Source organism: Taeniopygia guttata, chromosome 1 (genome assembly GCF_048771995.1).
Source record: "Taeniopygia guttata chromosome 1, bTaeGut7.mat, whole genome shotgun sequence".
Classification (NCBI taxonomy): domain Eukaryota; kingdom Metazoa; phylum Chordata; class Aves; order Passeriformes; family Estrildidae; genus Taeniopygia; species Taeniopygia guttata.
In genome coordinates, this window is record NC_133024.1 from 32,372,089 (window position 1) to 32,394,370 (window position 22,282).

General features: G+C 36.3%; 1 protein-coding gene and 1 long non-coding RNA gene across 39 annotated transcripts in view; one reads left to right on the forward strand and one right to left on the reverse strand.

Annotated features, from left to right (window-relative positions):
* LOC140685260 (uncharacterized) overlaps positions 1-5,433 on the forward strand; it is a 53,054-nt gene extending 47,621 nt beyond the window's left edge. Inside the window, exon 2 of the long non-coding RNA XR_012058598.1 lies at positions 1-5,433. This exon is cut by the window's left edge and continues 23,458 nt beyond it. This is a non-coding gene — a long non-coding RNA (uncharacterized lncRNA).
* TENM4 (teneurin transmembrane protein 4) overlaps positions 1-22,282 on the reverse strand; it is a 1,535,912-nt gene that overhangs the window by 986,079 nt on the left and 527,551 nt on the right. The gene's annotated exons all lie outside the window — the stretch shown is intronic.

Consider the following 22,282-nt stretch of genomic DNA (forward strand, 5'->3'; position numbering starts at 1 on the left):
GAAAAAGGGAGAAAAATTCTGTTTGCATTCATACCCAACTAATTAGTGACAACGAGAAGGGGATGCAAGATAGTTTAATAGGGGTTTTAGCAAAATATTGTTTTCACTCAGTTTGCCTAAGAACAGCAATAAATCTTTAAGTAAATATGAATTATTATATGTGAATCATTTGTGTACAAATTTCTTTGTGAGTCAGGATTAAAATATGTAAATAATCTACATGTCACTCTTCAAAGGAGCATAACTTGCATTTAGAGAAACCCTTTATTCAGTTGGAAATTGAGATGACACAATATAGCAAAATAATAGGAACTTGCAGTGCTGCAGTTCATTAAAATTGAAAGGTAGGGAAAAAAAGTGCTTTTGAATTCTTGGGTTGCTTTGGTTTTTCCTGATAACAGTGTATTTTTCCTTTGTGTGGAGAAAGCTAGGGTGGCTCTGGTGTCCTGCTTGGCACCCCTCTGTTCAGGGGCTTGTGCCACTCTCAGGGCGAAAATAATTTCAAAAAGGAAGAGATAGATCCACTAAAATTAATGGAAGTCATTTAAATTGACATCTGTGGGTGCTGGATCAAATCCTATTCTGGATGAGTGGCTGAGCCACTGCCAGGAAAATCCTGGCATCAATGGGTTATGATACAAAGCCAGCTTTGGCAGTGTCTTGAAGAGGTGCATCTTCTGGGGTCAGCAGGTCAGATCTCCACATGCCAAATTCAGGAGCTGGCAGAATGCACTTGGTTGAATGAACATAGACATGTCCAGCAGAATAGCACAGAGAAAATTTAGATTTGTTAGAGATCCTTAAAAGCAAAGGTTTGTGGTTTTCATTCATGTTTTCCAGTGCTGCTGATGAGATGCTTACAAAAAAAAGTCCATGTAGAAGGAAAGGAAGGACTGCAATGTATAATTATTACTGACTCCAGCAAAACATCTCCAAATTGTGCAATAAAGATACATTACATGGAAACGGAAGGGAAATTTTCAGTCCGGCAACTCCAGCAGTCCTGATTGTGCATTCTACTTCCCTGTCTGCCTGAATGGTGATGTTCATTACCAAAAAGAACTCGTCTGGAAGGACATGACACAGCGTGTCTCTGTCTGATAATTTACCCAGGCTGTACTTCCAGAGCTAACAAATGCTTCCAACTCCAGCACTGTAAATATGACAGTAACATGGCTTGTACTCAACCATGGGCAGTCAACAAGTGGTGTAGGGAATATCCCTCCCTTTTCAACCACTTTCTGGGCTGGATATGATACTGTGCATTAATCAGCTCAATCCACCACCAAGTGCTTCAGTAAATACTTCAGAAAAAAAAAAAAAAAAGAAAAAATGTGTTCTTCAGTCAGTAAACCACAGGGATAAATTAGACCATGACTGCAAACAGAATCCTTTAAATTACAGACAAGTCTCACTACAGTATTGCAAAGGAAGATAGCTGCACACATATTCAATGCTAAATTAAATCAGCAGGCCAAAAGAGATTTTCCTAGTGATTGCAGTAGACTACCAGTAAAATATTGGGTTGGGTGGTTTGCCCATTTTTGGTGATTCACTATTATAATTATGCTTTGTACTTTTAATTTTCCAGCAGATTTATACAGAATTTGTTGCAGACGTATAAATGAAATGAAAACATGAAAGGTGTAGATTAGGACTTGAAATGGTAAAAATACTACAGTTTTTAGATGGACACCTCAGTGATGTTGATTTGATGATGAAGACATGCAACACTTGAGAGTTTCAAAGAACCCTAAGAAAATGAGTCAATCATTTCCAGAAATCTGGATTCTTAAGCCTTAAAACTCTATCACTGTCTCTGCATAGCACTCAAAATGTAAAAAATAGATGCCCTGCAGGTCATGTACAACTTTGCAGCTCCAGGGTTGCATCTCTTATACTGCTGAAGGAAACAAAGTAAAAGAGTCAAATAGAAGTCACAAAAGAAGTCAAAACAACCTGCAGAAAAAACCCCAAGCTACAAATCCGTAAGGTGCAGACTATAAAAAATGATAAATACAGTGTACCAGGAAGATGACCAGGAAAAAAAAACAACAGACATGACAACTGCTAGGAGAATCACTGAAGACAAACCTGAGATGACAATACGTGTTGCTCTCTTCCCAGTTCCTGCTAGGAGATTTGAAGAGCTCTTTGGAGCAAATAGTTGATAAGACCTCTCCTCCTGTTCTCACACTACTTTCCTGTGCAAGATTTATTGGTGCAGTACTGAAACAAGACTTTACAACCAGATCACTGCAGTTTGTATCTCCCTGGCATCAAGAAGGGCTCATCTTATTTAGGTAAACTTTCTTTTCACTAAAAAAGAATGTTCTGTCATAGTCATGGGAACGTTATATTTGTCTTCTTATTTATTCAGGTCTTTCCTCCTATTAAAACCACTTATTCCAAACACATTTTAACATTAAACAGAGCCAAAAATCTTAAACTCAGGTTCATCCCTATAACAGTGAACTAAAGGCTACAGTGACCTCTGTGAAAAGCCTGGAATAGGAAACAAGAATGTAATGTAAGAATATCCTGAAAACAAGGTATTCTTTTTCATCAGGGCACTGGAACTGCAATAAGGAAATTCTGACATAAAAATGTCTGCTGCCCAAATGTTTGAAGGGAAGTCAGAAGGAATTCTCTTAATACAGTAAAAAAAATTAACTGAAATCCAATTCATGATACTGACTTTAGCAGGGCCATCCCAGGGTGCTGTTTCCATTGAGGACCAAAGACCCACTTGTCATAAAGGAGATTTGTGGACATAACTGCTAGGTGTCATCAACAGCTTGAAAGGGCATATGGACAGTGACTTTTAAAAAGCAGAATAGTCATCAGTGATCAGAAGTCTTTCAGCTGTATTACCCACATCAAGTGAAAATGATCCCTCCTTCCTGTCTTGTTCCTTATAGACTCCACATCTTCAGGTCAGAGTGTGAAGGGAGATAATCTAGCCCTGTGACTGCTGGGCAGAGAAGAGCATGGGTGGAGATACTAGGGCATATAGAATAGGTGATTCTAGGATACTTATAGTACACAAAACTACTGTAGACAATCCAGTTAAATGTAAGCAATATCAGCTTCTTTTTTTTTCTTTTTTTCCCATAGTAGAACTAAAAATGAAGACTATTTTCAGGAGCATGAGAACTGACATGAAACATTATCCTTATTGTACAGACTGCTTCTCTGGAGACCTCTCAGGGATCTCTGGGGTGTCTTCTCTGTGCACTCATGCTGACACCTGGTGGCAAAAATGAATTCAGAAGAAATTGAATAAAGATGGCAGACAATTTGTTTTCTCTGGTCTTGTAATATTAACCAGTTCCCAGGTTAACTTAATATGTCCATGCTGAAAATGATGCTGATCAAATGCCTTCTGTCATCTTCCCGACTCTTGCATTGACTTCCTTAAAAGGTCATTTGGCAAAACAAAGAAATATATTTTTGAGCTGAATCCTGAGAATGGTAGTTATGTTGTTCATTTTCCATCTCAAGAAATGATTGTGCTTCAGGTGCAATAAATTGCAATGATACTGATCAACAGACTCAATGTTACATTTTTCTGCTGCTGCTATGCTTAGAAGCACAGAATCATAGAGAAGCTTGGATTAGAAGAAATCTTTTAAATCATCTAGTTCCAAGTCTCCTGCCATGAGAAGGAGTGCCACCTACTAGATCAGGTTGCTCAAAACCCCTGTCTGACCTGACCTTGAACATTTGGGTCATCCACAACTTCTCTGGGTTTAGCAGGATTTACTAAGACATTTGTGGAACAATGTTGCTGGGATATTTTCATAGTTTTTCGAGGGCTGGATCTCAAATCTTGGCTACAGATTACATGTTGCGTTCTCTACCTTTCTTTCTTTCTTGTAATTAGATTTAAAGCCAGCTAAGGATTTCAAGATTGTTTGTTTTCTTCTCATGGGAAAGAAGCAAAATTGTACCTAGGAATATGCTAAGGGTAGTTTAAGTTATATCCTGACTCTGAAGCTGGAACAAACCCAATCCTAAAATGCTTACAAATTTTACAATGCTTTCAGAAATCTCACATGCCCACCATTTTTTCCATGTGTAAAGGAATAAAACCTGCTGCCCATGAGATCGTGCAGCTGGGAGTCATAGAGCAAAACTGACCATCTTTCCTCCTTTCAAAAATTAAAGATATGTCCCATTCAGTAACTTCTGTCACCATTACAGAAGCCTCTAACTCTCATTAACTAATTAATGTCAGCTTGCCCCCACAGTGGCTATTTAATTTAACATACAATGTGCTAAGTATAAAAAATAAGATCTGTCGGTACTATTAGGAAACAAAATCCATCATAACTAAAAGTTTATTTGGCTTCCATCAACCCCATAAAATTCAAGGAAAGGCATGAATTTGAACTACGCCCTAAAAAGATTGTTTCTGAGCTGAGATATATTCTAGAATGTATGTGTGCAAGTTCCATGAAGAAAGGATTATTTTCTGAATGAAGATTGTGAAATGACTGTTTATTTGGTGTCTGATCAAGGTAAGGAATTTTGATAGACATATAAATTAAATTTAGAAAACTGTGTTCTATCCCAGGCAACATTAGAATCCATTTCAAGTCCTTATTTTTTTTTTTTTTGCTATACAGATCATCCAAGTCTATAAAGAATTGGGTCTGTCAGGTATTCTAATGAATTGAAACTGTATTTGCTTAAATCTACTAGCTTAGTACCTTTCCCAAGAAATCTATACACCTAAAATGTTAAAGGAAACAAACACACCTCTCGTTGTAAACGAAAGAACAATCTCAAAATATCTTTTGACCAAGAAATGACAAAACAGATTATATTTTCCAACTGAAACCCTTATCACAAAGACTCAGTGCAGCTATCTTCTTGTTTACTCTTTGTTTCCCCAGGGAAAATGAACGATGATAAGCAGTGATGTGACCCAAATGACAGGAAAGCTCAGCTAACAGATTTACCTTGTTTTGCTTTTCCCCATCCCAATCATTTTCAGGCTACAAGAACATCAAGTAATAAAGAAATTTTTGTCCCAGATTAAATGCTGACATTATACATAATAACTTTTTGTTTAATGTAATTTTTGCTTTTGGATTTAACTACTTCTTAACAAACAAAAAGCAGAGAAAGCTACAATTACAAAACATGATGACTAAGAATTGGTTCATGTTTGGAGTTGAACATGTAGGCAGATAGATGCAATTTTTTTTCATGAAAACAATACAAGCGGAAAATCTAAATTCCACATATTGCAAGCCTCAATCACACATGAGCCTCTCCTACAGCCCTGTTGATGATCTTCATCAGCAACAGTTTTAGCTGTTCATAACTCTGCAGAGCCAGCGATCTGAGTCACTGCTCCATCTGCACCATCCTAGTGGAAATGTCAGTGGCAGCTGCTGCTAGTTAAACAGGATTTAAGATAAAGGAGACAGAACAAGTTATCAAAATACTCAACTGGGATTTCAGCTGGCTCCTACTCTCCTTGGAGTATCACATTTTGGAGTTATCCCAGAATACAGTTTTACTTATGTCACCTGTAGGAAACACAAAGCTCCTGCCAATCCCTGTAGGATAAAAGGCTGACCCTTTGACATGTTTGCATACGTGCTGGTCTGTTCACAGTATTAGTGCTTCAGTCACTCCAAATCAAACATGAAACACAACTGGTGGGAATGATATCACCTATTCCAATACTTGATAAGGGACTCCCAGAGAGAAGAGCTGGTCCTTTTTTGGGCAGAAACACTGCCTTGTAAGCAAATTTGGAGAGAATATAGCCTCCAGGTCTATAGCCCTGAATAGCACTGGGGAGATCCCCACAGCCTGTCTCAGACCAGCAGCAGCCACTAAAGAACCCCACCAAAATTATTCTAACAGTTTTGAGATTCAGTGAGTGGTTCTTTCTCATGCTGAGAAAGATATTGCTTTATACTGTTTTTCAGGTTTGAGTCAAGTTCATCTAGCTAAACTTTTGACCTGAAATCCTTAAATATCTTCACTTAAACAAACATTGAATGAAAGGAAGAATAAGAAATTCTGAAATGGTTATTTTTTGTATTTCTTAGAATTAAATATTTTTATTTTGTAGGATATTTGATTTGCAGTATTTCCCTTAATTGGAAAAGGGCTGATGGTCATTATGGCTTTTCCTTTGAGTCCCATAGGAAAGAGCATTCTCTTTGCCACCATCTCTGTAGTGTTTTTCTCTGTGGTGGAATCCAGAAACCCTACTCTTGCAGACCTATCATACATCAGGGCACAAAACCCACTCGCTCATGATCTACTACATATTAAACTAGACTAGCTCTGTTTTCCCAGGTTGTTCTGTAATTGTTCAGTGATGCATAAGTGAAAAAGACTTCTTATGAGGAAAAGTTTTAAGGAACATCCCACAGCTGCTAGAAAGAAAAAGATAAAATATTATTAAAAATATCACTCTTGTAGATTTTACTGTCAGCCCCACTCTGAACACACATACTCAGTGTCACATTAAAGTCTGAGGGCAGAGTCACACACTGCAATTCAGTTAATTTAATTTGCTTTCCCATTGCTGAGAGCAATTTTGGATCACCAGGATCTTTCATTTCTCACATATGCCTAAAGAGACTGAAATTTCTTTCAAGTCCAGAAGGTTTTTGTAGATCAACTCAGATGGCATAGTTGTGTTGTTTTGTCTCTTTGAGCAAGGTATAGATACCTGGATGAGATATTCCCTAAACAATCAGTGTGAATTAGCATAAGACTGGGAGTCAAGAACCTGAAGAGGTTATCAAAAATATTTGCAATGTTTTTGCATCTGGAAAATTGTCTTCCTAGTTAAAAAGATGCTTCTTTCAAAAGTACTTTTCTAGAAAAGACTTTGGATTCTGTTTCAATTTTAATGGTTTCTCTTTCACCTTTCCAGTTCCTAAAGGCTCTGCACCTTTCCTTTGGGCTCTAACCCTGGCTCTTTAAATCTGTAATGCTTTAGAACTGTGGACACAATTCTTTTAGGAAAGAGGATTTTCAGAAAGTGGTAATAACGAGACACTTGTAGAAATTAATTATTTTTTCAACTATTGATGAGTTCCTTATGTTTCAGAGTGATAAGATGTACTTTTTTTGATATTCCCTTGGTATGACTATGTTTTTTATCTACTGAAAATGCTGCAAGCCAAAGCTCTTCAGAAAGTTAGCTGAATATGTCAGGTTATTTATACTATGATGGGGGTAACAAGGATCTTTTCTCTACTAAATGTAAGTACATTATTCCCCTCACTAATAAAAATTACACAAACACATCAAGGAGGCTTCAAATATTAATATAACCTTATATAAAGAGGTCATATTACTTTCACCTGTAAAGAATCCCTAAAGATTTACACAATCCCTATATCATTAATTCAATAGCCATTATTGATAGACCAGGGAAGAAATTCAGGCAATATTTAATTACTCCTGCTAGGATTTGACAAAGTTGTCAGAGGTTTGAGCACCCTGATCTAGTGTGAGTTTTCCCTGATCATGGGGCATTGGAAATAAACAATCTTTAAGGTCCCTTCCTGTTCAAATCATTCTGTGATTCTATGACCTAAGCCTGAGATATGACATTATCAGCATGAAGAAGACCATAAGAAACAGAAATGCCTGTGAGCTTCACAGGATTCAGAGCTCAAGGGAAACTCAGTCATCATTCTTAGGAGCTTAGGGACTTAACTCTTCAGAAATGTAAGATATGCAAAACTTCCTCACAAAAATCTTGTTTGTGGTTCCAGCCACAACTGCTCAAAACTGGATTTTCAACTCAAAGATGGACCAGAGACAGAGGTTGTGGATGTGAAGACAAACAAATTCTTATCTGATTTAGCAGATCTTACAGGGTAAAGGCAGTGCTTGATACAGCCTTACAGTAGTTCAGGGAGTGGATATTTTTAAAGCCAGTACAAATAACTGCATTGCCTTGACTACGGCCTGGAGATTTCTGCTTCAGAAACTAAAGACCACTCAGCTGTTAATTCAAAGCTAATTCAAACAGCCAGCACCCTGGCTGTTTACTTAAAGGAGACTGAAACATTTGGAGCAGGACTGAGATGTTTCTGACAGGTTTGTACCACCATGCACTGCATGACAGCCATGCTATACAAGCTTAGATGCATCTCAGAAAAAGATCAGAAGCCATTTTTCTGTTTGTCTTTTGTTATAAAAATGTCACTTTCCCACTGGAGTCTTATGTTAAACATGGAAAAAGTAAAATAAAATAAAATAAAATAAAATAAAATAAAATAAAATAAAATAAAATAAAATAAAATAAAATAAAATAAAATAAAATAAAATAAAATAAAATAAAATAAAATAAAATAAAATAAAATAAAATAAAATAAAATAAAATAAAATAATAAAATAAAATAGTTAGAAGACTATCTACTAGCTTTTTGATTCTAAGCTTTATTTACTGTTGTGGATGGCTTTTCAAATAACGTTTATAGTATTATTGGCTATGTACAGTGTTTTCTGATCAAAGTAAAATTTTGTTAAATTGGACGTGTCTTGCCAATTAGCAATTACAGTTGACATTTGCAGATTTGTGGCTATTTTTATGGTGGCTTACTTATAAAATAGTCTCGTGGTTTATGTGACATTTTGATATAGCCTTTAATGTTTATGAGGGCCTTTGTGCCTTTTCAGGCACAAAAAGCCAAATATATAATCAATTTAATAACAGATCACAGAATTTGGTTTTAGAACAGTATTGATGGAAGATTATCTCTAATCCAACCCAGTGCTGAAAGGGCCAGCTAGAGCAGGTTGCTCAGGACTGGATGTAGTATGGTTTTGAATATCTCTAGGAGTGAAGGATTCATAACCTCTCAAATACTTTTTTTCAGTGTTTTGCCACTCTCATAATAAAAGACTTTTTCTTATATTTGGTAAGAACTTCCTGTGTTTCATTTTGTACCCACTGATTCTTGCCATGGCACTGAACACCACTGAGAAAATCCTGGTTTTGTCTTTGTCACTCCCTCCCTCAGGTGTTTATATACATTGATAAGATCCTCTCAAGCCATTTCTTCTCGAGGCTGAACAGTCTCAACCTTCTCAACTTCTCCATGTATGTCAGGTACTACAGTCAGTCCTTTAACACTCTTCAGGTCCTTGGCTGGCCTCTCTCCAGATGTGTCTCACCAGGGCTGGGTAGAGAGGAAGGATCATCCCCTTTGACCTGCCATGTGCACTTCAGTACAGCCCTACCTAACACAGCCCATCACTACTTAACTTGGCTGTTCATCCTCTACCTGCCTTGTTCCTTTTTAATTTAATTTCTAATTTAATCCATGCTCACCAGCATGGCAAGTGTGTTGGCAAAGGTGCTCTTGCCCTGCTTAATAATGTGGCTCCCTCCTTAATTTTCCTCCCCTGTAAGTGCAGTGCTGGATGTACAATTCAGAGGATATTTTCTTAAAAGACAAAGCTGAGTGAACCTAAAGCATAAACTAATCTGAGGCACAATAGAATGGCGTGGTAATAGTTATGCATAACTAACAGAAGAGCAGTAGGAGGGATTTTTAATGAATGTGTAAATTCAGGGAGTAACACCCTGCCTGAAGAATGGCAAACATAATGGGCTACATGGAAAGGGAAAATAAAGGTGATCTCTGCAATTACAGGACTCTAAATTTGACTTAAATGCTTTGCAATGTATTATAAAAATTCTTGAAAAAACAATAACTGAGGACACAGAGACAAAGGCAAGTTAATAAATGATCCATATCATTTTATCAAAGATGCTACCCTAATCTAATACCTGTATTTTTTAAGGACTGATATGTGAAACAGTGAATTTAGTACATAAAGATGAAAAAACCAACCAAAAAAACCAAAAACCAATCCGAAACAAAAGATCACTATAAAACCACGCAAATGACAAGATGCAGTTTTCCATCAGAAATTGCTGTTCAATGAAAGAACGGTGAACATTAATATAAAAATAGTAGGCTCATAAAGGGCTGACTAATGAAGAGACTGCAATGGCTTATTTTTTTTTAAGAGAGATGAATTGGACTGGAGAAGAGCTCCTATTTGTATTCTCCTCTCATCAGTCTGAAACTGGTTCCACTTTACCAATGACCTAGAAATAAGCAGTAGATAAGTGGTCATCCAAACTTTTTGGCTAGAAAAACTGGAAGACGCTGCCAATATTAGGGAGGACTGAATCATCATTTAAAGAAAATTGTTGACTCCAGTTGAAAAATCTAGATGTGTGTTGACATTCAAGAACACAGGGAGGAAAGCAATGAACTTTGGTATAAACAGGGTAGGCACTACTTGAAGGCAGAAATAAACTACCTACAGGTGGATTCCCTGCCCTGTCCTTGTCCTGTACCCATCCCCATGGTCTGATGCCCATGTCTGCCCTCCTGCTTACTGTGTTATGAGATAGGTGATGACTGTGAGGCTCTTCCCAAATCCCAGCCCCCAGGAAAGCCACTGGTCTTCATGGCACCGCCACTTACTTGTAGTATTGTGTGTAATTCCAGACAATTTTTACACTAACTTTATCAGTAAACTGTATATTTACATATTTTTGCAAGTTTTGTTACTTCCTAAACAAAATGCAAAATTACAACAAACATTGCATCCTTGTTTCCTTGGAGATGATTTAAAAAATTGTGAAGACAAATTAAAGAATGTTTTTTGGTATAGATTCAGGTTTCAGTTGTGTCCCCATTCCATCCCTTTTCTGTAATAAGAAAGGCTATTTCTGGATTTAAAAACTAACCTTCAGCTGATCAAAACCCAGAGTCCACCTCCCATGGTTCCAACAAAAAGAAGAGAGAAATATTACATAACTCAAGAACCATAAGAATTGGTCACAAAGCTTTTTCACTTTAATCTGAGACCCAATCCTCAACTGGGTCAGCCCCACCTAGTACAGCACTGAATTCTGTTGACCTTCCAGGGAATAGCACTTGATTTATGGATGATAATTTTAGGATCTTGCTTGTAATTTATGAATTTGGATATGTAATCAGGCCCAGTCTCTGAAGAAATGTGAGATTAAATTTTAATTGCTATACAGGTAGACCATGTGAGACAAGCTGTCAATTTACACATCTGAAGCCACAAGAGGGAAATTCTGCACAATTTCCCATTTTTCATTTTTAGGCAAAAGATCAGGTATGGAAGATCCAAATCACCTTGAGATTCCAGCCATCTTTCATAAGCATCTCTGCCAATTTTTTAATACTCAAGATATTTCAATATTCTTAGAGATGTTTACCCTGCAGAATCATTTTTAGCTGTATCTTGCTTTTTTCTGAGTTCAAACATAATTCCTGCTGCCATTAGGGATCAGAATTTTTGTTGTTAATGAAGCCTGTTTGTTAAAACCACAAGTAGAGATGGGCATCAGTGAAAATTATGTAGATGTATTGCAGTTTGAATACTCTGAATACTTATCCTCTAAAGCCTGATTTGCATATGCCAAAATCTTTTTTTTTTCCTCTAAAGAATCACTGGATTTTAATCAAATTGCATTCCTTCATCCTCAGTTGGATTTGAACCATGAAACTAAGTTGAAAGGCTTTGTATATTTCATCAAATCCCAGCACATATTCAGTCCAAGGCATTCTCTCCTGTCAAAACATGGAATTTTGTAGTGGGATCAGGAAATTGCATGACATTCTTTATTCATCAACCAAATTTGACATTCAAATTATAACATACCTCCATGCTGCACTGGTTTTGGTTTTATGTTGCTCTCTTTTCTTTTTCTTCTTCATTTACATCTCTCTCTCAAGTCAGAGAGGATGGAGGGCTAGGGAGGGCCCAGAAATCAACTTATTGAAAAGGTCTGCTTTGCAGACTTGTAATTACCTTCTGCTAAACATACATGGAATTTAAACTGTGGCATCTAATTATAGTGAAATCCAAAAATGAAATTAAATTAACAATATCATTTTTTTTTCTCTGAGAACAAAAAAATATTACAAAAACACTATACCATCATTAAAATTTTAAATCTCCAGTCTTATGGTCTACAAAAGTTGTGCTGCTGGTGAGCATGGTATTTTGTCAAGTCCATTTAATTGCTGTAGAATAAAAATCAATGATTCAGAATTTAATTCAAATTTTGAAGGAATACTTGAATCTTGATTACAATTTCAATGACCTGCATTTCCTAACTGTTGAGTTGTAATTATTACTACTAAGTTCTCTGCTTTTCTATTCGTTACATATAATTGCTACTTACATTTCTTCTCCTATTATGTTTTTTATCCTGGATTTCTACAGAAAAGAATGCTTCTGTAATCACTATGTGATTGTGTGTTTGTGGAGGGGGTATGTTTCATGCATTTTCTAAGTAAAAAGGGAGGTTTAACTGATTGGCTATTCTGAAAGAAATTTGACATATACATAAATGTTCTAGGGTTACAAAGTTCCTATAACTTTTCTGAAATATAAATTTGCATAGAGGCTTCATCTCATTAAGACAAAAACTTCTTTGTAAATTCATTTATTACTAGGTAGCACAAAATCTCCTTTGGGGAACACTTCTCTGAATGATCTGGGAGAACAGCTTCAGATAGAGATCACACAGAATTTGATACAATGTCATTGAAAACCCAAGTTTCATCTGGTCAATTGATTTTAGCTGAGAAAAACTTCTTTTGAAGGAGTGCAGAAACTTGCACTCCTCTTGTAGTGCATCTAAAAGAAATGCTTGCAATAAATCTTCCACATTTTAGAAAAGTCTTGTCTTTATTTCTATATCGTTCCATGGCAATATCATAGGAAGAATGTGTTTAGGACTGCAAAACATTTTAAAAATAATGAATAAATATAAATGTGAAATTAAAGAACACATAAAAAGCTAACAGATTAATTGATAAGAAATGTCAAATCTATTTTTATATTATTGTTCCTAGTAATGGAGAAAAAGAGCAATGGTGAAAAATGTTATTTGAAGAGAATTTCATCTGACGAGCTTTTAAAACCTGAACCAAAGAGATACAAAATAAGTTTTAAAAAATTACCATAATGAGTATTACTTGTTTTGTCAAGTATAATTATGATCCTATAACTGAACTCAGAAGGCAAACAAATACAGAAGAAAGAGATATAGAATACATAATGAGAGACTGTAAACACAAAATATGATACTTTTTAAAAATCTCGTTTGAAGATGATACTTGATGACATTCAGAAATGCAATTACTTCCTTTCTTGAAAATTGCTAATGGTCTTTTCTCAGCAAGCTCTGCCTCAGGAAGAAATGAGAATTATAAATTATTTTGTTCTCATTACTTCAGAATAGTGAAATAGGCAGCAGACATATAGATTGACACATATACTCTCTGAATTAAGTGATTACACCTTCTTCATTCAAGTTCCATGCCAGAAAGGAGGCTATAGCCCCTAATGTTACCTGAATTCAAATTATTAGCTGGATAGTAGGCTTCAAATAGAATTCAGAAGATTTCCTTGATTTTGTTGGGGATTTTTGATTGGCTGTTTTTTTTTTTTTTGCTGTTGTTTGTTTTAGGGTTTTCTAAAATTTTTTAATTTCCATTTGTTATTGCTTTGTTATTAGTTTAAAAATAGGCTTTTAACTTAAAAGCAAATGTCAGTAGTTCTCTAGAGCATTAATATAATCTGCATAGATGCTCTGGAATGTTCCAAGCTACTCATCCAATTAACATTTTCATGTTCTATGAAGATAAGATCCAGGGCTATGGAAGTGATGTTTTAACAACTGCATCTAAATATCTGTGCTTACAGAATTGGCACACCATAAAGAAAGTAGTTGGCCCCTTGGGAATTTCTAGCCACACCTGCACTAGGATACACAAGGGAAGAAATATGAAGAGAGAAAGAAAGAACAAAACTTGAGGGCCCTCCTTTGACATGAGTATCTTAACAGTTCATCCATGACACTGCACTCTTCTTTTTCCTCTGGTTCAATAAATATTCTCCAAAAAAGCAGGAGGACCACAGGCTCATTTACCCTGTATTTGCTTCCAACCTATCAGCTGAACCAGCAAAGCACTACAATGTATTTAAAAATATTTTCTCAGGATAGGTGTTGTTAGAATGAAATAATGAGCTTTCCAAATCTCCTAAGTAAACCACCAAATTAGAAAACAGTAGTTTTGCTACAAATGTATGAGTATGGATCTTCCACTCCTTTCTCCAAGAGCAGATACTGAGCAGATACTGAGCAGAGAACAAGTTGGTTTCACTGTGTGGAGGAGCAAAAAAGATGCAACATAAATTCGGTATAAGCTGATCCACTAGTCCCTTACTGCAGCCTTTGCAATCAAGTGAATTTTGTGATAACGCAGAGGCTAGTTAAATAGCTAGGGGAACATAACCATCACATCTTGGAGGGGTATGCTCCTCTTATCGCCTATGCTATTGTTTTTTCCCAGCCTTGCAATAAACAAAATCAGTCCCACTTACCTCTTGCTTTTACCCATTAAAACCAGGTAAAATATTTAATTTAAGGTAAGCAAGAGAGAGTCAAGCACACTATAGCATCAACAATTAACCAGAAACCCGAGCAAAATGTAATTTAGTGCAAAACGAAACATTTTAAAATTGCAGAACCAAGTTTTATACCTTTGAAGATCCTGACTCCCTACTGCATTATGCAGCACCACTGCTGTCAAACAGCAGGAGCACAGCTGAGAGACATTCTCTAGGTGTTGTGCTAGCTCCATAAAACTTGTCTTAACAACTCAGTCCCTAATGATTTCCAGCACTATGTGCTACAAAGGGAAGACACTGAGAGCCAGCAGGTCAGCATTAATCATTTCCTCACAGATAACTCTATGGAGAGACACCAACGATATTAGTTTAATAGTTCACAAAAAAAACCCCAACATAACCAGAGGAATCTCCCCAGCATTCAATGAGGTACTTTAATGGAAACACCAAACACTTTGACTCTGCTGCCTTGGCACCTGGATTTGGCATTTATGCACATCCTTTGGGACCAGGAGCTGCTATAAAATTAGACCTTACTATTCATATGGGGGTAACTGTAGCTTCACTGGAAAGAGACACAGATTCAGATGTTATGAGCTTATACAATCTTTTTCTTTTACCTACAAGATAACTGGATGAATACAGCAGAAAAATTTGTGTTTGATCATATCAGAGCCATTGTGGCCCTCTGGTGATTTAACTCGTCCCTTCAAACCAATGGTGTTGAACACATGCTAAATCTGCAGCATCACTGATGCCATACTTAATTGCCTTGCCCCTGTTTCTAAAAGGTCTTTTTATGAGCATTTCTGTGCTGTACGAGGACTCAGTCTCTCAAGCCCCATGCTGGTCTATTCCACTACCTGTTTATTACATGTAATTAGAGAACATAACCCTGACTCAAAAGTGCTGGAATGCCTTGAAAAGCACAATTGTATTACTTCCTTGTTTCTGAGGACATAGGCAGTAAGCTCTACAATTTTCTTAATTGCCTGAGACCTTTTATATTTTTGTTTCCCTTTTTTCAATCAAACGAATATGAATCTACTACAGAAAAAAGAAATGCTGGCTTTATGCTTTTATTGCTTTTAAGCATATTTTCTCTTAAGCTTTTATTTCTTTTCTGGTAGAAACCTAGCAGGAAAACACCATTCTTGTGAGAGTAAGAATACAAAAGTATGCATGTTCTCCTGTATTTTATTTTATACAGAGAAAACACAATAAGGAAAAAATACATAATAGAATATAATGAGCTACCCACAGTTGCTGGGCTTGGCAGAACATTTTTCTTTTTAATTTTAGATTGTCTATAGGTGTGTTTAAAATTTGGGAAGTGTATAGAGCTGCAAGAGCTCCAAAGGACTCTTAATATAAGAGCCAGGCTTAAACACTTGTATATCAGAACATAGGTCTAGAGGTGGATGGAGAAATAATCCAAATGACTTTACGATCTACTTAGATTTTTCTCATAGTGTAAAGGACTCTTAGTGTACATGATAGTCAATATCTGAGACCTCTGCACATGTACCTACATTGATGTGAGTGAATGTGAAGGCAGCATATGAATATTTGTTGTGGAATTCTGTGGAAATATAACTATATATCTCATGGAATGATAGCCCCCAAGAGAAGTATCCTGTTGGAGAAATACTTGTGTAAAGATACATCATATAGGCTGTTAAATGCAGAAAAGTAAGGAGAAATTAATGCCACAGGACAAGAACAAGTGGTCACTCACTTATAAATAGATGCAATCTTTCAGATACTTAAGAAAAGAAACCATAAAACCAACCCATATAAGGAATCTAAGCAGTGTTGCTCCAAGTTGAGGTAAATTTTCAACATTTTTTTTTTACAAGTGTGAAGAATTCATGCACATGCACGACTTACTGATACCATTCCCTACCTTCTAGCCCGACTACCAACCTGCCAAATAGTCTTTGTTCTTTAGTCATCAGTATTTGCCTTCTGCTTGGTAGCACTGATGGATTCCTAATGCCTTGAGTCAAATGTTGGAGAAGGCTCTTTCAGATAGTAACGATGCAATGATATTCACAAAGCTATGCATCAAGCTCTGTCAGAAAACTAAGCTGGCAGAAATAAATTATCTCCAAAACAAACTTTAGAAGGAGATGGAGCTACGTTCTCTTTACACAAATGATACACAAGATATTACTTCAAGGCAGGAGACTTGAAAATGTTACACTTTAGTAATAATATCATAGCTCTAGAAAAGAGAGACCATCTCTGCTCTAAATCCAAACTCTTCTGTCCTTTTCATATCAAGATGTGTGAATCACAGGGGTCTATTATGAAGAAGAATTCTGCACTTGTTATCAGTAAGAAGTAATATCTTCTTACTGTGCGCAGTTTTGGACATCACAATATAAGACATTAAGCTACTAGAGAGTGCTCATCAGAGAGCTAAGAACATAGTGAAGGCTCTGGAGGGGAAGATTTATGACGCAGAGATGAAGTAATTTAGTCTGTTCAGCCTAGAGAAGTGGAGACTAAGAGAAGACCTCATTGAAGCCTGCATCTTCATCAGGAGGGGAAGAGGAGGGGCAGACACTGATCTCTCTCTGTGGCAATCAGTGACAGGACCCGAGGGAATGGCTTGAAACTGTGTTAACAGGGGTTTCGGTTGGATATTGAGAAAAGATTCTTCACCCAGAGGGTGGCTGGGCACTGGAACAGGCTCCCCAGGGAGGTGGTCACAGCACCAAGCCTGGCAGAGTTTAATAAGCCCTTGGACAATGCTCTCAGGCACATTGTATTACAAAGTTGTCCAGTGCAAGGCCAGGAGATGGACTCAATTATTCTTTTAGGTCTCTTCCACCTCAGAATAGTCTACATTTCCATGAACTTTATTAGCAAAATCTCGATGCCCAATTTAAATAATTATACAGACAAGCTAGAATACCAAATAGGGTACAAATTTTGTGGTTGTTTCGCTTTTGCTATGCCTTTATATTGTCTATAAAGGGATTTCAACCACACATCTCCTGTGAAAGAGTCATCCCATACAACTTCACCTCATATGTCCAAGTTCCCTACAAATCACAACCCTTCACCCAGTTTTGATTCTGTTTTCTGCTCATCACTAAACAGTCTAAGAAGTAAAGGGGTAAATGATGACATCTGCAGTTTTCCCACAAACAACATTATTACAGCTTTCTATGTTCCTGTTGCTCGATCCTCATAACTGAATATCTACTTTAAATGAGAATCATGTTTTAAATTAATGCAAATATCTTGTTTCACTGAGCATTTTTCTAGGGTCCTGGCTAATGCTGAACAGAAAGCAAGAGATAATGGAATAATTTCACCATGCTTGCCCCCTTCATGCTACTGGAATGATATTATTTCCATGATGCTCTTTTTCTCTATTACATAACTGGTACTGAAGAATCTATAAAAACAGAAGGATTCAAAGAACACCACAGAGTTTTATGAAGATGCCAAACACAGAATATATACTATTTATCCAGTTATTGAAGTTTGCTTTGGTATTATCTAAAATTTGGTTAAAGAAATAAACATTTCAGGCACCCTCCCCATCAAAAGAAAAAATTCATCTTCTTTCTCTCAAGGATAAAGATCCATATTGATTAAAACAACATCTCTTTTTTCAATCAGCTCCTAGAAAATGTTTTAACAATTAAGATATTTATTAAGGGTCTGATCCTCTGCCTCACATATACCTAACTTCCCCTTTTGCAATGCAGAGGAATTAAGTGTGCTTAATTTTTAAAATGTGGAAAACACCCCATCAAAGCCAGGAAAAAGGTTCCCTAGCATGCATTTCATTAGTGTCTAAACATGAGAAAATTTCCAATTTCAAAGACAAGTTTAGGAAGAAAAAGCCAAATTAAGTTCAACACTGAATTTAAGTTAACAGTCTAGTTTTCTGGATTTCAGGCAGAGCAAAAAAAAAAAAAAAAAAAAAATTGACAGTGTCAAATGCATTTTTCTTTAAGTTTTAGCACTTTAATGTTCATATCATATAGATGACTAAGTGGCTGAAGGTTGATTTGCAATCATTTCAGTTGCCATTTTTTTCCCTCAAGAGCTTTCTTTCTCTTTCTTTCCTTCTTTCTTTTCATTTATATTTTCTTTTTTTTTTCCCTGTCAGATTGCACCAATCAATGCTTATTCCAAACATGAAACACACTGTTTTGAAAAGCAGTTAAGGTTGCCAAGGTAACTATGGTGTTGTCACTCTCACATAATTTACAAAACCTATGCACTTTATGGCAAGGAAATGAATAGTTAAAGGCATTATAAATCTTATACTGGCAAAACAGTGAGCACATGCATTATTTTCTTTGGGAATATAGAAATGGAAAGATAAAACCTCTGATCCTAAGAATCCAAGAACATGTACGGTTCCCTTGAAAGCTAACAGTAAATTCCTTTTAGCTATAAGCAATGAATATATGCTTTTTCTAAGTTCTAGCCAGCCAGAAATATGTTCAGAAGGACTTATAAACTCAGTGTTTTAATAAAATGACCACCCAGCTAGGAAGAGGTCATCTTTGCTTTGTACAGGAATGTTGTGAATATGCTTTGATTATGAAAATTAAGCCAAAGGCATCTCAAGCTGTGCAGGCAAACAGGGCTGCCCATGCTTGGATTAAATTAGAGCCCACACTCGAAAATATTGATACTTGTGCCTCAGCTTGTTCCCACTCAAGTAGATGGTCAAAGAAAAATCTATCTGACTTCAAAGAGGGAAATGGGATGTCCTCGTTTCCTACCAAAATACGTGACAACAGGATTAATTTAAATGCAACAGCATTTTCCATTACTGTGGGGCAGTATTTAATGAGTTTTATTGTTTAAAACAATGTTATAAGAGGAAAAAAAAATCTCATTTTGAAAATTACTGCATTTATGGAAGAGCTAATGCTTTTCCATTGCAATTCTGAAGAATATGCAGGACTCTCTAAGCCTTTTTTACACTATTTGCAATGTTTTCCAGATATTTGCTGAGTGTAAAAAGAAGAGTATTTGTATAAACTTCTCCTTGACACTTATCCACATTTCATTCTTGTATTCCAATCTTGCTTAAAATATATAAACTGTTTTCAGCTTCAGCCATTTCCCATGTAATATTTGTTTCCATGCAGGCACAGCTCTTGACCTCTGCTGCTTATATTCTTCCTCCTTTACTTTCTTTCCACTTGGATTTAGTCTTGGGGTTTAGTCTTCAGCTTTAATCTCCTTCAAAGCCTTACTAGAAAGTAGGTTCTGCCCATCTTTTGCCAGACCAAACATCCTACTTGTTGAAATTTTTGACACGACTGACAACTTGTGCAAAGGCAAGATCATGTGGAGCTTGTACACAGTGAGCTGATGTGAGGTGAAATTACACCTGTGCTAAACTAAACATCAGCTCCACTTTAGTACTATGTCTCATTTCATCCTTAAATTTCTGCTCTGATTTACTTTCCTATCTGACTTTCTTCAGAATTCCTTGATGCCTTCCAAATAGTACTAATATTTCTATCCAAGTAAAGGAAGGAACATCTATTTCTCATGCTAATGGAGTCTTACCAATATGCATCAGCAGGATAGGTGAGGAAACATGCACAACAGCTTCTGTGGCCTTGCATTTCTCCTGCATTGGAGGTCAACCAAAAAGCCTTCCATGGAATCACAGAATTACAAAACCATTAATATTATAAAGGACTTCTAATATCATCAGGTCCATCACAGTGTTGTATTATAATTTATTGATGACTCTGCGCATCTCTTTTTCAGAATTCAATATTGTATGCTTTGTGCTAGGGAGCTGCTGAGTGGTTGCAGCCTGCAGAGGAAGTACTTCCTGGAGTCAGAAGTGCTGAGGTCACTGGCCTTTATAGTGACTTAATAAATAATGCTCTTCTTTGTGCTTAACCTCCACCCCAAACAGCCACACATAAGTGAAATTTATACTTGCTGCTTGTTCAGCTCTTCGACAGTTAGTGGAAGGAGATAGCACATCTCTGCAGGGAGATGCTTTAGCAGTGCTCTCCATTCTATGCTAATACACATAACCCTTAGATTGCAAATGGAAAGATAAAATAACCTGCTGATGATGGACTTTCTATAAGTAATGTGTATTCCAGAACACAATAATTGATTTACGGTGAGTTAATAGAATGTATATATAGACCAGGATAAGTAACAGCAAATGATATAGAAAGAGGAGCTGGAAAAATAAAACCATTAAATTGACTGGATGCAAAGCATTATATAGGAATGAAACTAACTGTAATTGCACTGTTTTTCTGAATCTGAAATGTTAGAATCAAAGAAAAATTTGGGTTGGAAGTCACCTTCGAATGCCATCTAGTCCAACCCTCTCTGCAATTCAGAGGGACAAGTTCAACATATTGAGACATGTGCTCTGGATTAGATGTTGGAATTATTTAAAAAATTTCTAACTAAACTCAATTCCAAGCAACAATCCTGTGTTTCCCACAAGAAGCCTGTGTTCTGCCAGATATTTGCAAAATTGCTGCAGAAAGAGGGTAAGATTATTGGTTATTATTTGTAGAATGGAAAATATTAAATTTCTTCATATTCTGTGAGTAACCTAAAATAAGTTATAATCCTGTCCTCCTGCAGAGTTTGTATACAAAAAATTATTCTTGGAGAAACTGCTTCATCTCATCTTAGCCTAAGCCTTCAATTGATGGGATAGATTGTGTTATTTCTTCCCACTGAATAATGAGGGAGTCTGGGTAGCTGCCTTGAAACAGATATCTAAAGATATATCAGAAGGCTCCTGTCATGGAAGAGTTTATTAGATCTTCAATATATTTCATTTATTACAAGTGAAAGGGGGATATAATGGTCTCAATGCCTATGAAAAATATTTAATTATCTAAAGGGTAAAGGACAGCTGTTGAAAATTATGAAAATAATGAAGAGAAAATGTGTGAACTTATTATACATGATTTTAAATATAATATTATTACTGGTAGCATGAGTTCTGAGTTTTTGTCCAAAATACACTTCAAAATTTTCAACAATTTAAGCTACTTCATACCACTTTTTCTTATAAACTTAAGTCTAAGAAAATTAAAATGCAATAAATTATATACTTTTCTCAAGAGAAGATAAATAAGAATGTAGGAGAAAATGTCACAGGGTGAGCTAAATGCTGTAAGCCAACATCTTGTCATAAAAATCAGCACTATGAATACAAACAAGTTTTGCAATGCCTGCTCTATCTGTTGTAGAAACAGATGTGATTTTACTAAAGGAATTTATAGTGATTAATCTTTCAGATTCTCCCATCATTTCTGGTGTTGTGTTCACTCACAGATCAAGTGATGAAACAATATCTACATGCTCCTGCAGCAGGAGATCCACCTGTAGTTATGATCGTCTGCAGGTAAGGTAACACCCACCCTTAAATTAAAATCAGTACAGTGATAACACAAGGGGTAATGGTTTTAAATCAAAGGACAATAAATTAAAATAAGATATTAAGAAGAAATTCTTCCCTGTGAGGGTGGTGAGACCAGCATAGGTTGACCCAGAGGAGCTGTGGTTGTCTTAACTTGGAAGAGTTAAAGGCCAGGTTGGTTGTGGCTCGGAGTAATCTGGTCTAGTGGAAGGTGTCTCTGCCATGGGGACGTAGATGATCTTTAAGGTCCCTTTTAAACCAAATCATTCTATGATTCTGTGATTTTGCCTGATAGAAAGCATATTAAAGCTGGTGGAATCTCACTGGTAATGTAAATATTTGTCTACTGATCTTTGATGATCCAGTCAACTTCCATGAAAAACTAATGAAATGCAGCTACTA